Genomic DNA, 12,186 nt, shown 5'->3' on the forward strand with positions numbered 1-12,186 from the left:
TGAATAAGGCCTGCCATTACCCTTCCCAGTTTACAAAGAAGGAAACTAAGGCTCAGGAAAGCTAAGACATTGTCCAGGGTCCCACAATTAGCAGGACTAATGCCTGACTCAGTACAGTACTTTGTAAGACACAAAGCACCTTCGAAAACATCAGACGCCATGGAAGCCTCCCAACGGTCCTGTGAGAATAATGTTCCTCGAAGGCTCATTTCTCAAGCAAACGGAGGCTCTGAGAGGCGAGAAAGTGTTCACGGGTGCCAACATTGTCCATACAAGACCCAGATCCCAAATCCCAATCTCACCCTCTTCCCACTTGAACTCAAAGCCAGGTCTATTGACCACAGGGCAGTTGCACTTTCCGGTAAGTCATCTGCCCTTGAAGAAGATAAAGGAATAAATCCTCCTCCTCCTTGACCAGGAATTGTTGAGCCAGGTGCTCTGAAAGCCTTAGTGTCCTTGGGCCCTATGTTGATTCTTTCAGCAACAGTCTACCCGACAGTCAATGTAAACTGACCTACAAATAGAGGATTCCTGAGAACCTGTCGAAGCCTTAGCATGTCCATGGATAGCACAATATTTGGCATTTTAGATCCAGCCAAGAAAGGCCATGGCTTTAGAAGAGCTAAGTGTATCTTGGCGAGCCATCACCAAGCCCTGAACCAAGGCAATGCACTAGAAAAAGCATAGGTGAGGTAATAATATCAAACCACGCTATAGGCAGTGGCCACCTACAAAATGTCCATCTGTCTGTGTGCCCCAGACACCCCCTCCCTTCACAGTAATCTCTGTCAGTGTCCATGTGGGAGACAAGAGTGGGTCTACTAGCAAAGCCCAAAGGTTATTAGTCTTCACTTGGCATTTGCTTACTTTTCTTACTTTTTCATTCAAAGCTAAACTTAATTTGGCACTGATCCGGGTGTCTAACATATTTTCATTTTTCAAGCAATATTTAAAGACTGCCATTTCTACACTCCTCGTACCCAGTGAGAAACAGCTTTGGTGACAACTTTTTTATGAAAGTTCCTCATGACCAAACAATAGTGCTTCATTCATCTGAGTTGAAAGGCAAGGTTGTCAGAAAATCTGTAAGCTGTTTCTACACAAATCCCCGAGTGCTGTGAATAGTATGTCTGTCCGGCTCCAGCTTCAGCGCGAGACTTGGCTCAGTGGATTTCATCAAACCAGTCTTCAGATGCCATAAATGCCCAGTGGGTTTTGTGTTGACTCTGAAAATACCATACACTGTATTTAATCTTTCCACGCGACGCGCTCATTACTTTCGTTTCCGCATTCCTGAAGTACTAGAAATTTCTTGTATGTTCAGGGCGCACTTTTGAGAAATCAAAAAGCCTTATTACCTTTTAAGTTTTGTATAAATACTAAGCACTCCTCCTTTCAACATTTTTACTTTCCTAAACAAAGTGAAGGCAAAAATAAAGAAAAACTCAATACTGGTTTGCAAGAGTCTAAAGGTTTTCTGTTTTAGTTTTTCTAATTCTGATGTAACTAGGGAAGTAGTCTTTGAATTAATACTGAGTCTTAATGTCAGTGGAAATCCTGGTCCCAAGAGAATTGCTGGGGCTTTAAAACAGAAAAGAGTTCACATGATACGTGTAGCTGGCATACATCTGAGAAGCCAGCGCATTAGGGAAGCTTCTCTCTGAATGCAGCATGAAGGCTGATCTAGTTCAGAGAGGGATCTTGACTTCGGGCAGAGATGGTAGAGCAAGTGCCTATGGTGATTCTCAGATTATGCATTTGATTTTTTTTTTTTTGCAATTAAATCAAAATGTAGGAGCCTCTTGATTGCTCACGTTTGCTTCTGTTACAGCTGCTCCCTGGAGAAACGGTATTTTCGCCATCTGTAAATTGGCAGTAACTCCCAGCTCTTCTTTACGCTACAGCATATGTTATCAACAGTTTTCTGTTTCCCATGCCCTGGATCTGCTCCTTTAAATCCTCACTTAAAACGCACTTTTCCTGTGCTTCCGCGTGCCAAGGCCCACCAGCTTGCTTCAGTCTGCCCCTATCGTGTGTCTCCAGTTCCTTCCCATTTAATTCAACACCTACTACGTGCCCGCTCATCTCCCGGCTCTCCACAAGCTTCGGGGATAGGTTCTGATGTCCCGATTCTACAGATGACCAAACTGAGGTCCAGAGAGATAACAAGTCACTCATCTACAGTCAGAGAGCTTATCGGTGGGGAAAGTGGGATTCGACCCTGGGGCTATGGACTGCAGAGCCTGGCCTGTGCATTCCTATATTTCAAATGATGTGTTGCATCATTCCTGGAGCAGGAAACAGCACATGAACATCTAAGAGCCGCAACAAGGTGTATGGAAAGGGCACACCGATCACGGGTGAGGCTCATAGAAGGAGCTCAGAAGCTCCTCGAGATCATCCGGTTCAAGCTTCTACCCCAATCAGCAAACCCCTCTGCCACAGTCCAGGTAAATGGTTTCCCAGCCTCGTGCTTGAGTTGTTTTTAAATGGAAAAAAAGGGGGGGGGAGGGGGAGAATTGCTGTGGATATGAGCGCATTCATATATCAAGATTCATCCAGTGGTTGAGTTTCCGCAGCAACGTTGTGCCCGGGAACAATTGTGCAAACAGCCGTGCTCAGGGTGGATCTGAGTATTCCCACCAGCAGAGCCAGGCACCCAGGAGACACCCCCCCGCAGTGAGGCGCGATCAGGAATTGCAGTCCTTGTCGCTGTGTATGTGCCTTCCCGGGACCGACCCTCTGGAAAGTGGTCCCCGAAAGGGCTAAACAGCATCCTTTCGAAATGGCACAAATGACGTGAGAAACACCAACTCCAAAAGATGAGGAATCCCTCACAATCCCACCAGCCGAAGTAATCTGTGTTCATTCTTCTTGCTTCCTGCCAGTCCTTGCCCACATGTAAACATGATGTTTAGAGTTGTAATCAAGTATACGTGCAATTTGCTCTTCTGCTTTGCGTGCTTGACATTATATCATAGGCATTTTTCTGTTGCTACACAGTCTGGGTAATTATAATTTTTAGTGACTGTACGATAGTCCATCAAATTGGCACAACATCATTTACTTAACTACTCTTGTTTTAGGTTTTCTTTATTATAAATTACTCCACGATGATCATCTTGATTTTTATTGACTTCCCCCCTTCTTTTGGATTATTTCCTTGGAATCAAAAATTAGCATACTCTTTAAAAAATAAAGCCAGTGCGAATGGCCTCTGTTTTGAATTTCGTGACATGCAAAAGATCCCCCATCCTTAGTAGAACTAACATGAGGTTGGCTGTTCTTTCATGTACTAATATTTAGGTGTCTAACAACCTTGTGCCATAAATAGATAAAATTCTCCACTGCACTCCATGACCGTACTTTCTAAAAGAAAATAAAAAGAGAACTTTTTAAAGAAGAGCAAAATGATTTTCAAGTCCTCCCCCCAAAGAAAGTTTTTCTTAAGATTGTTGTTATTTGCCCTTTTTAAGTTGGCCACAGTCGCCTCTTATGCTCTTCAAACGGGTTTTTCAGCAGGAGGTGGGGTCATTGGATTTGTTATTCAAGCAGATCGCTTTGTCCCCAGCATGGGAGGTGGCCTAGACCGAGTAGAGGCATAGCTGGGGTCCGGGTGGGAAACCCCAGCAGTAGGCCAGGCAGGATGGTGTGAGGCTGCAAGGTAGGCATGGCAGGTGGAGTGGGGATGGCCAGAGATGGGCAAACGCAAGTGACACTTCTTAGAATGGTCAGGACTTGAAGATCAACTAGGTGCGTAAGTTGGACAAGTGCACCTGTTGGCCAGCTCTCTGGAGCTTTTCAGAAGGATGACCCTGCCCCAGGCCCAGGTGGAGGAAAGATAGATCCCTGCCAGCTCGGAGTCATCTGAAGCACTCCAGAATATCTGAGCTCACCTGCCCAAAACACCTCCCGAGAGAGTCGTTCGTTGAAGATGACATCGTGCCTCTCCATCAGCCTCCAGTTACAAGGCCACCTGCTCCTGAATGAATGACGCCCTGTGACATTTTCCACAATGTGGTGCTGAGGACGGGACACTGGGCTAGGGAGTCAGAGAACTGAGTCCTAGTCCTTGGTGTGTGGTCATGGTAAGTCAGTTGATCTGGCGAAGGCTCAGTTTACTTAGCTGTAAAATGGGGATAATGAGGACTGTCCTCCCTGTTTCACGAGTTGTTTTGAGCATCATGTGAAATCACGTATGTGAGTCCCTTTGTAAACGCCGACGTACTGCACAGATGTTGGATGGGTTGGGGAGTAGAAAGGCGAGGCAGGAAGTTCGTCACATCCCCAGCTGTTGCTCACTGGTAGAAAGCAAAGCCTTAAAAGAATGGGACATGGAACAAGTAAATTTTGGTGAGTGTGCCTGAAGGGTTGTCTTCGTCTGCTTGCACATAGACTAGGTGGTTTAAACAGCAGACCTTTATTTCTGGAAGTTCTAGAGGCTGGCAAATCCAAGATCAAGTTGCTGGCAGATGCAGTTCCTGGTGAGGGTCCGGTCTCTTCCTTGCAGACAGCGCCTCTTGCTGAGTCCTCATAAGGTGGAGAGAGTGAGCTTTGACGTCTCTTCCTCTTCTTACAAGGGCACTAATCCCAACACGGGAGCCCCACCCTCATGACTTTATCCAAACCTAATTACCTCCCCAAACCCCTACTTCCAAATGCCATTCCCCTGGGGGTGAGGGGGACACCACATTCAGTCCATAACACGGGAGATCACAGCACTGACAGGAACAGACCTACACAGGAGGCCGATGGAACTCGGAGCACCCAGAACTCGAGGATGCCTGAGGGCGGGGAATGAGGCTGTGAGTCCCGGCTCTGTCCCTTTCTAGAGCTCCACGACATGGACAGGTTACTAACTTTGTCACACCTCAACCGCCTCATCTAAAACGAAGACTCGTTCCTTCACCAAATATTTTATTGAGCAGCTACTATGCGCCAGCCCCTGCTCTAGGTGCTGAGGATTAAAAGGTGAACAAGACAGGCCACGTCCCTGCCCTTGTGAAACGCCCATCACCACGGGGGTGGGGGTGCTCTGAGGTCCTGTGGGGGTTCTGTGGGGGTCCCGTGGGGGTGCTCTGAGGAGTGCCTGCTGTAACCTACATGGCACGGCGTTGTGCAGAGTAAGTGCTCTAGAATCGTTAGCTTCCATTATCACGGTTCATCATTTTTCCTGGGGCTGGTCCTGCGAAGACGCCGTATGTATAGAACAAATGAATAGAAATCAGGGGCATTAACCCAGAGGTCCATTCCTGTACTCCGCTCTGTTTGTATTTGCTGTCGTGGACAGAACTTGCAGGGTCACCCCCACACCGCTCATTCCACCGGGTAGCCAATATCTGGGCTGCTTCACCATCCACCCTCTGGGCTCCCTTCTCCACTGAGTCCAGAAGGGCATTGCTTATTTAGGAAATGACATGTTCTGAGTTATTAATACATTCCAAATATTAAAATTTCAGTAGAAGCACTGGGAAAATCATGGCAGGATCATAATTTAGGAAGGCCAGGTGGCTAATGAATGCTTGGTGCCCAGGAATATCTTGATTCCTCTGCCCCTCTCTCCCAATTAACAAAGGCACTGATGATCTCGGGGCTGCTTCTGGCCAGCTGGGATAAATCAGCCTGCTGGCAGCTGCCCAAATGATGTATTTTAAGGGCACGGGCCATGTGGCTCTCTATTGCAAAGCAATTGGGGTCACTGTGTTTGCATATGGATTAACTTGCCGTGCAGGGATCCTACCCACTTACTGTGCCCGCTGTGGGTTGACACGCAATAGCTATTCAGCAATGATAAAGAGGAGGCAGACCAATGACCCTTCAGAATACCCCATCTTCATTTCTCTCCATTCCGGTTTTTATGACTTTCAGCAAAGAGAATGCAATTGGCCTTCCCTATTTTCTCAGCCCCTATTCTTAGAAAGAATTTCCCACTATTGACAGAAAAAGGTATCTGGATGAGTACGGATGGAGGAAAAAAAAAACCCATAAAGATCCATACAGATGGGACTTGAAAAATATCAGCTTGGCCCATATTCCTTAGTGATTCCAAGGCAAGATACGCTAAAGTTATGATCACGTTGAATAAACTGCTAATTGGATGAGCGGTTCTCTGGGGGGACCCCAGGGCAAATCCCAGTGGGCACAAGTGGTAATTGCTCTGTTGTGAACAGTCTAGAAGTTCCTGAATATTTTGTCTCCATTCCCCTGAGCAATCATGTGTGACACAGGGGAGATGACTAACTTAGTCCTTACTTAGCCATTCAATAAACTTTTATCAATGACCTGCTGTGTCCAACACACCATACTAAACATTGGAAGGGTCCAAAGATGTATGAGACAGTCCCTAGCAAGCCAGAAACTTGCTGTCTTAGAAAAGTGATTTGGAATTCACACAATAACCACCACACAAGGTCATACACTTCATGTGCCAACTTTTCTGTGATTCTGGAGACCTGTGATCACAGGTCCCAGATTTTCTGGGCCAGTTCTGATAGTTCATGTTCTATGCCATTATCCCCCTAAATCTTTGAGGTACTCCAAAAGTCAGAACCCAAGCTACATTTCTCAGACTGCCTCTTCTATCTGGAAGCAAGGCAAAAATCCTCTGATTTCTAGCTAAAAATGATGGTCACCGAACACACGAGTAGCTTATGCCGTAGGTGACTGACCATTCACAGTTCTGCAACAAGAAATCAAGGAGGGGCGTGAGGCTTTCAGCAAGGGTTTCTGAACCGAGACTTGGCAAATGTTTCCGGCGGCCCTTGCCTGTTTTTCTTTTCATTTAGTAATTAACCATGTATCTGTCGAATCAACAGCGGTGAATAAAACATAGTCCTGACCTCTCAGAAGCTTACGTGACAGTCTAGCGAAGAAAACAGACCAAAGCAAAACAGGCAACGATGCCCCTGGGGAAATGGCCAGAGCGTCACCCATGCATTCAAGGAGTTTAGACTTGACTCTGATGGCACTGCCAGCCGCTGTGGGGTCGTCCTAAGCAGCAGTGTGAAGGGAGAGGAGTCGCACTTTAGAAGAGCTGATCTCGAGGGGCGCCTGGGTGGCACAGCGGTTAAGCGTCTGCCTTTGGCTCAGGGCGTGATCCAGGCGTTATGGGATCGAGCCCCACATCAGGCTCCTCCGCTATGAGCCTGCTTCTTCCTCTCCCGCTCCCCCTGCTTGTGTTCCCTCTCTCGCTGGCTGTCTCTATCTCTGTCAAATAAATAAATAAAATCTTTAAAAAATAAAAAAATAAAATAAAATAAAAAAAAAAGAAGAGCTGATCTCGCGATGGTACCAAGAGATGGAGGGGGGCAGGGTCGGAGGGAGGCAGGCGGACAGGGAGGACGTTCTCTTGTCCTTCCGGGGATGACTGCCATATAAAGCCCCATTGAGCGGGATTTCCGCTCATGAGAGCGCAAGGCTGAGGTGGAGCCAACAAGCCAGGAAAGAGCCCCTTGGCGGGAGGCAGGGGCACCTGTCGCTCTGGTTATTTCTACACAGTGCAGTATCTCCGTGCTCTGTGCACTTTCTCTACACTTCGGCATGTAGCTGAGGAGACGGAGGCAGCAGCATAGGGAAGAGCAGTTAAAGATAACTCGAAAATTAACCTGTCTATGTGCACTGACACAAATTTGGAAGGCTCAAAATCGGCTGAGCTAAAGGGAAGGAACCCTGCTTTGATAATCCCCAAGGGCAAATAATCCCTGGTATTATGCATTGCAAGACGACATTCTTTTTTCTGCAGTGCATCTACCATCAATGCAATGTCCTTTATTATGCCAACAAGGAAATATTTGCTATATTAACTCCAAACTGGCCGGAGAGCAGAAAAATGAGAAAGGAGAAGCGAATAGGACCCGCGAGCCCATCAGTTCATGAGCACAGGGATGCAGGGACTCTGGAATAATGCTCAACAGGTAATTGTCCATAATAGCTTTGCCTCAACGTCCTCTTCATCTCCCTAAGTTGGGGACTGTCATCGTCAGAAAATTCCAGAGAAACTCCTGCTGCCTGTGCAGTAATTCTGCGTGAGTGGCTCTGCGGGATCCCCTCTTCTGTCTTTGACGACTTGTCCCTAAGCTGCCTCTCTTCTCCTCCTAAATGCCAGCGAGCACAGAAAGAAGTCGTGGCAGAATGAGAAGGTATGATGCTGAGCGAAATAAGTGGGAGAAATACAGTTATCATATGATCTCACTCGTATGTGGAATTTAAGAAACAAAACAGAGGCCTATAGTGGAAGAGAGGAAAAAGTAAAACAAGATGAAATCAGAGAGGGAGATAAACCATAAGACAGTCTTAATCTTAGGAAACAAACTGAGGGTTGCTGGGGCGGGGGCTGGAGGGATCGGTCACTGGGGATGGACATTGGGGAGGGCATGTGATGTGATGAGCACTGGGTGTTAGATAAGACTGATGAATCACAGGCCTGTACCTCCGAAACCAATAATACACTATATGTTAATTAATTGAATTTAAATTAAAAAAAAAAAGTAGTGGCAGAAAGCGGTGTGTAAGAGCAGCTACAGTAATAGTCCTGATGTTGGAGCTCTGCCGCTCTCCATGCCTCTCCTGGAAGAGGGAGGCTCTGAGGCCTCCATAACCCGCCGCCGACGGCCGTTGCTGGTTCTCCACTGTCCTTTCCAGGACTTCATCTCACCGTGTTCTTGGCACAGTCTTTTCTCCTGAAATTCCTGTCACGCCCTCACCTCTGGCAGGGGAGCGCCATGTGGGACGTTCTCCTATTCTCCTTAACCACCTCTGCAATTCCCTCGCAGTTTTCCTTTGCCACGTCCCTACTGGGCCTACTTGCAACCTCAAAACCCACCCTGACTCTGATGCCCTGACCTCAGCAGCCTCAAATCCTGGAAGCCCTCACCCCCACCATGCTTCGTCACCAGGCCCACACGTTAGACCGTGTTCCCATGCAGAACCGGTCTACCTGTAAGATCTCGAAGCCTTCTCCCTCTCTGGTTATCTCTGGAGCTCTTCCTTCTCCTGCCCCTTCACCTCCGTCATGCGAGTTCTCCCCTCTCCTCCCAGTTCATCAGCCTGTCCCTACTTCACCCACCTCCCCTCTCAGCCACACCCTACGATCGGCCAGGCCCTGACCTTCTGCCCTTCCGAAAACCATCTTCGACGCCCAATGTGATGGCTGGGGTTTTTTTTTTTTTCAGCTTTACTGAGGTATAGTGGACATATAAAACCATAGAATATTTAAAGTGTACGATGTGAAAAATAAATAAAAAATAAAGCGTATCTTGTGGTGATTTAATACACGTATACATTGTGAAAGGATCCCCCCCATCTAGTTCATTAACACGTTGTGATGGATAATTTAATACGTCACCTTGACTGAGCTTAGGGAGGCCCAAAGGACTGGTAAACATTTCTGCCAGTGTCCGTGAGGGCATTCACATAAGAGATTAGCATTTGAATGGGTAGACTGAGTAAAGAACTACCCTCACCAACGTGGGTGGGCGTCATCCAATCTGTTGAGGCCCAAATAGAACAAACAGGTGGATGGAACTTGATCCAAGACACCCATCTTCTCCCGCCCTTGGACATCTGCGCTCGGGGCTCTACCCCTGCTTCCCTTGGGCCACCAGTTTATAGACAGAAGATGGAGGCACTTCTCAGCCTCCATAATTGTGTGAACCAATTCCTCGTAATGAACTCTTTCGGTATATCTATAGGTATCTTATTGATTCTGTTTCTCTGGAGAACCCTGGCTAACATACCCAATTTCCCCCAACATCATCCATCAACCTCTCTCTTGCTCTGAGTTTGTTCGGTGCCAATGGAGAGTCATGTTCTCCAGCCCCAAAGTATCATTGCTTTTGTAAACTCCGATTGTATCTCTCATATGCTATCAATTTCTCCCACACTTTGTAAGGCCTGCTCGGTCCCCCACTTTCCATCTCAGCAGATGGCCCTCTCTGCCTCTTCACTGACACTAAGTACAACATCTGCCCTTGAATTTTCACGGCTCTCAAACGTAATGGGCCCCAAACTTAGCCAATGTCTCTTACATCTACCTAGTTGTTTGTGCCTGAAACGTGAGGGTCATCTTGACATCTCCCTCTCCCATGCACCCCACACTCATCAATCTCCAGAGTGGGTGGATTCTGCCTATTGAACAAATCTCAAGTCTGTTCTCCCCGACTCCATCATTTACGACTGTGTTAGTTCCGGCCACCATCATCTCACCTGGATGCCCAAATGATGTTTTTGAAATGCAAACCTGGGCACCTGGGTGGTGCAGTCAGTGAAGTGTCTGCCTTCGGCTCAGGTCATGATCTCAGGGTCCTGGGATCGAGCCCCATGTCGCACTCCCTGCTTGGCAGGGAGCCTGCTTCTTCCTCTCTCTCTTTCAATCTCAATCTTTCTCTGTCAAGTAAATAAATAAAATCTTAAAAAACAAAACAACTCTCTCCCTGTCTGCCCCTGCTCCTCTCAAAAATGAATAAATAAATCTTTTAAAAAATGACTTCTCAATACTAAGAGGAAAACATTCAAAATCCTTAACATGCCCTAGCAGACCACATTTGCTCTCTGGAGCCTGCCATTCTTTCATTCTCTACAATCCTTACTTCTTTTCTTCCCAATGGCAAACTCTTCACCACCTCATGGTAACACGCTGTCTCTCCACATTTCCCACATCCCTACACCCATCTCCACCTGGAAAATTCCTATTTGTCTTTCAGTTCTCAGCTTAAATGTCACTTCCTCAGATGCTGCCTGCCTTCCTCACCCAGTGTCAGTTAGATGTTGTTTTGTCTTAGCTGCCCTGCGCTTTTCTCTCACATTGTTTATCCCAAATGCAATGACACCATTATTTTGCGATTACCTGCTTAATGACTGCCTTTTCCGTGCCCCTAGAAGCAACTCAAGAGCTGGGACCGTGTCTCGTTTGCTCATTGCTTTGTCCCCAGACCTGGCACAGGGCCTGGCAGAGAACAGACTTGGGTTTTCATCTCCAAGAAACGATGAATCAGGTCCATCAGGAGAGGGGCGGAGGGGAGCGAGTCTATGAAAAGGGCACCCCTTTGCTCCCCTTCTCCACAGGCCTCCCGCTGTGCTGCTCCTTCTCATCTTTTCATCACTGTGGACCATCTTCATGTAAACATATTACTTTAAAATTGTTGAAAATACGCCACTTTCACGGAATGTGCTCAGAGGATGCCACGGGTCTCCCTGCCTGCCGCTGACTCCCATTTGTTGTATGAATGAGACAGAAACCTGCATTTCTCCCCCACTCCTCACCCTTCCCTCAGTGTGCCTCTCCTCAGAGCCCATGTGTCCCCAGAGCCTCCCTACCGTCCTTCCCCATCTTTCTGTCATCTCTGCCCCTTTCCCTGCGGCCTTCAAAGGTCTTTCGAGCCTCCACCTCCCTTGATCTAGCCTCCTTCCTTTCCTCTTCCCCTCAGTTCTTGAAAGTTCTTGAAAGAACAGTCTCCATGAGCTGCATGCACTTCCTCCCCACCTCACTGTTATTTACTATTTAATTCGCTCATTTTTTGACGTTAATAAGTGTTCGCAATACAGAATTCAAAACATTCCAGAAGGCACACGGTGAAGTATCTTCCTTCCATGGTGTCCCCACGCCACACGGCTCTCCTCAGAGGCAACCCCGCTGTCAGTATCTTGTGTATCTTGCCAGAGAGCATATGCGTACATATATTCTTGTTTGCATTTTTTTATACAAATGAAGGCATTTATGCACATTTCCCATCCTTTGCTTTTTTCACGTAAAATATGTTAGGGAGTGTTCTACATCAGGAAATCCAAAGCAGCTCCCTTCTTTTAAATAGCTGCCAAGAGCCCTCTAGGAGGAGGTACCATAAATTCTCTGCTGTGGACACCGGAGATGGTTCGGGTCCTTTGTTCTAATGACCATGCTGCAAGAATCCCCTTGCAACTAGAGGATTTTTCCACCCTTATGAGGGCATCCGTGGGATAAATCCACAGAAATGAAATCGTATTTTGCATTTTGGAGTTAAATTACTTTCCATAAGGGTCGTACCAGTTCACCCACCCACAGCAATAGATGGGAGGCCCTCCGTCTCCCCAGCCCAGCAGCTGCCAAGTCCTACAGATTCTTCTGTGGGCGCCCATTCCATTCTTGCCTCGTTTCCTGGCCCCACGGCGCCATGCCTGTCACACGTCCTCCCTCTCCAGCATCCCAGAATG

The sequence above is a fragment of the Ursus americanus genome, chromosome 10 (genome assembly GCF_024610735.1).
Source record: "Ursus americanus isolate L20-20 chromosome 10, mUrsAme1.1.p, whole genome shotgun sequence".
Taxonomy (NCBI): domain Eukaryota; kingdom Metazoa; phylum Chordata; class Mammalia; order Carnivora; family Ursidae; genus Ursus; species Ursus americanus.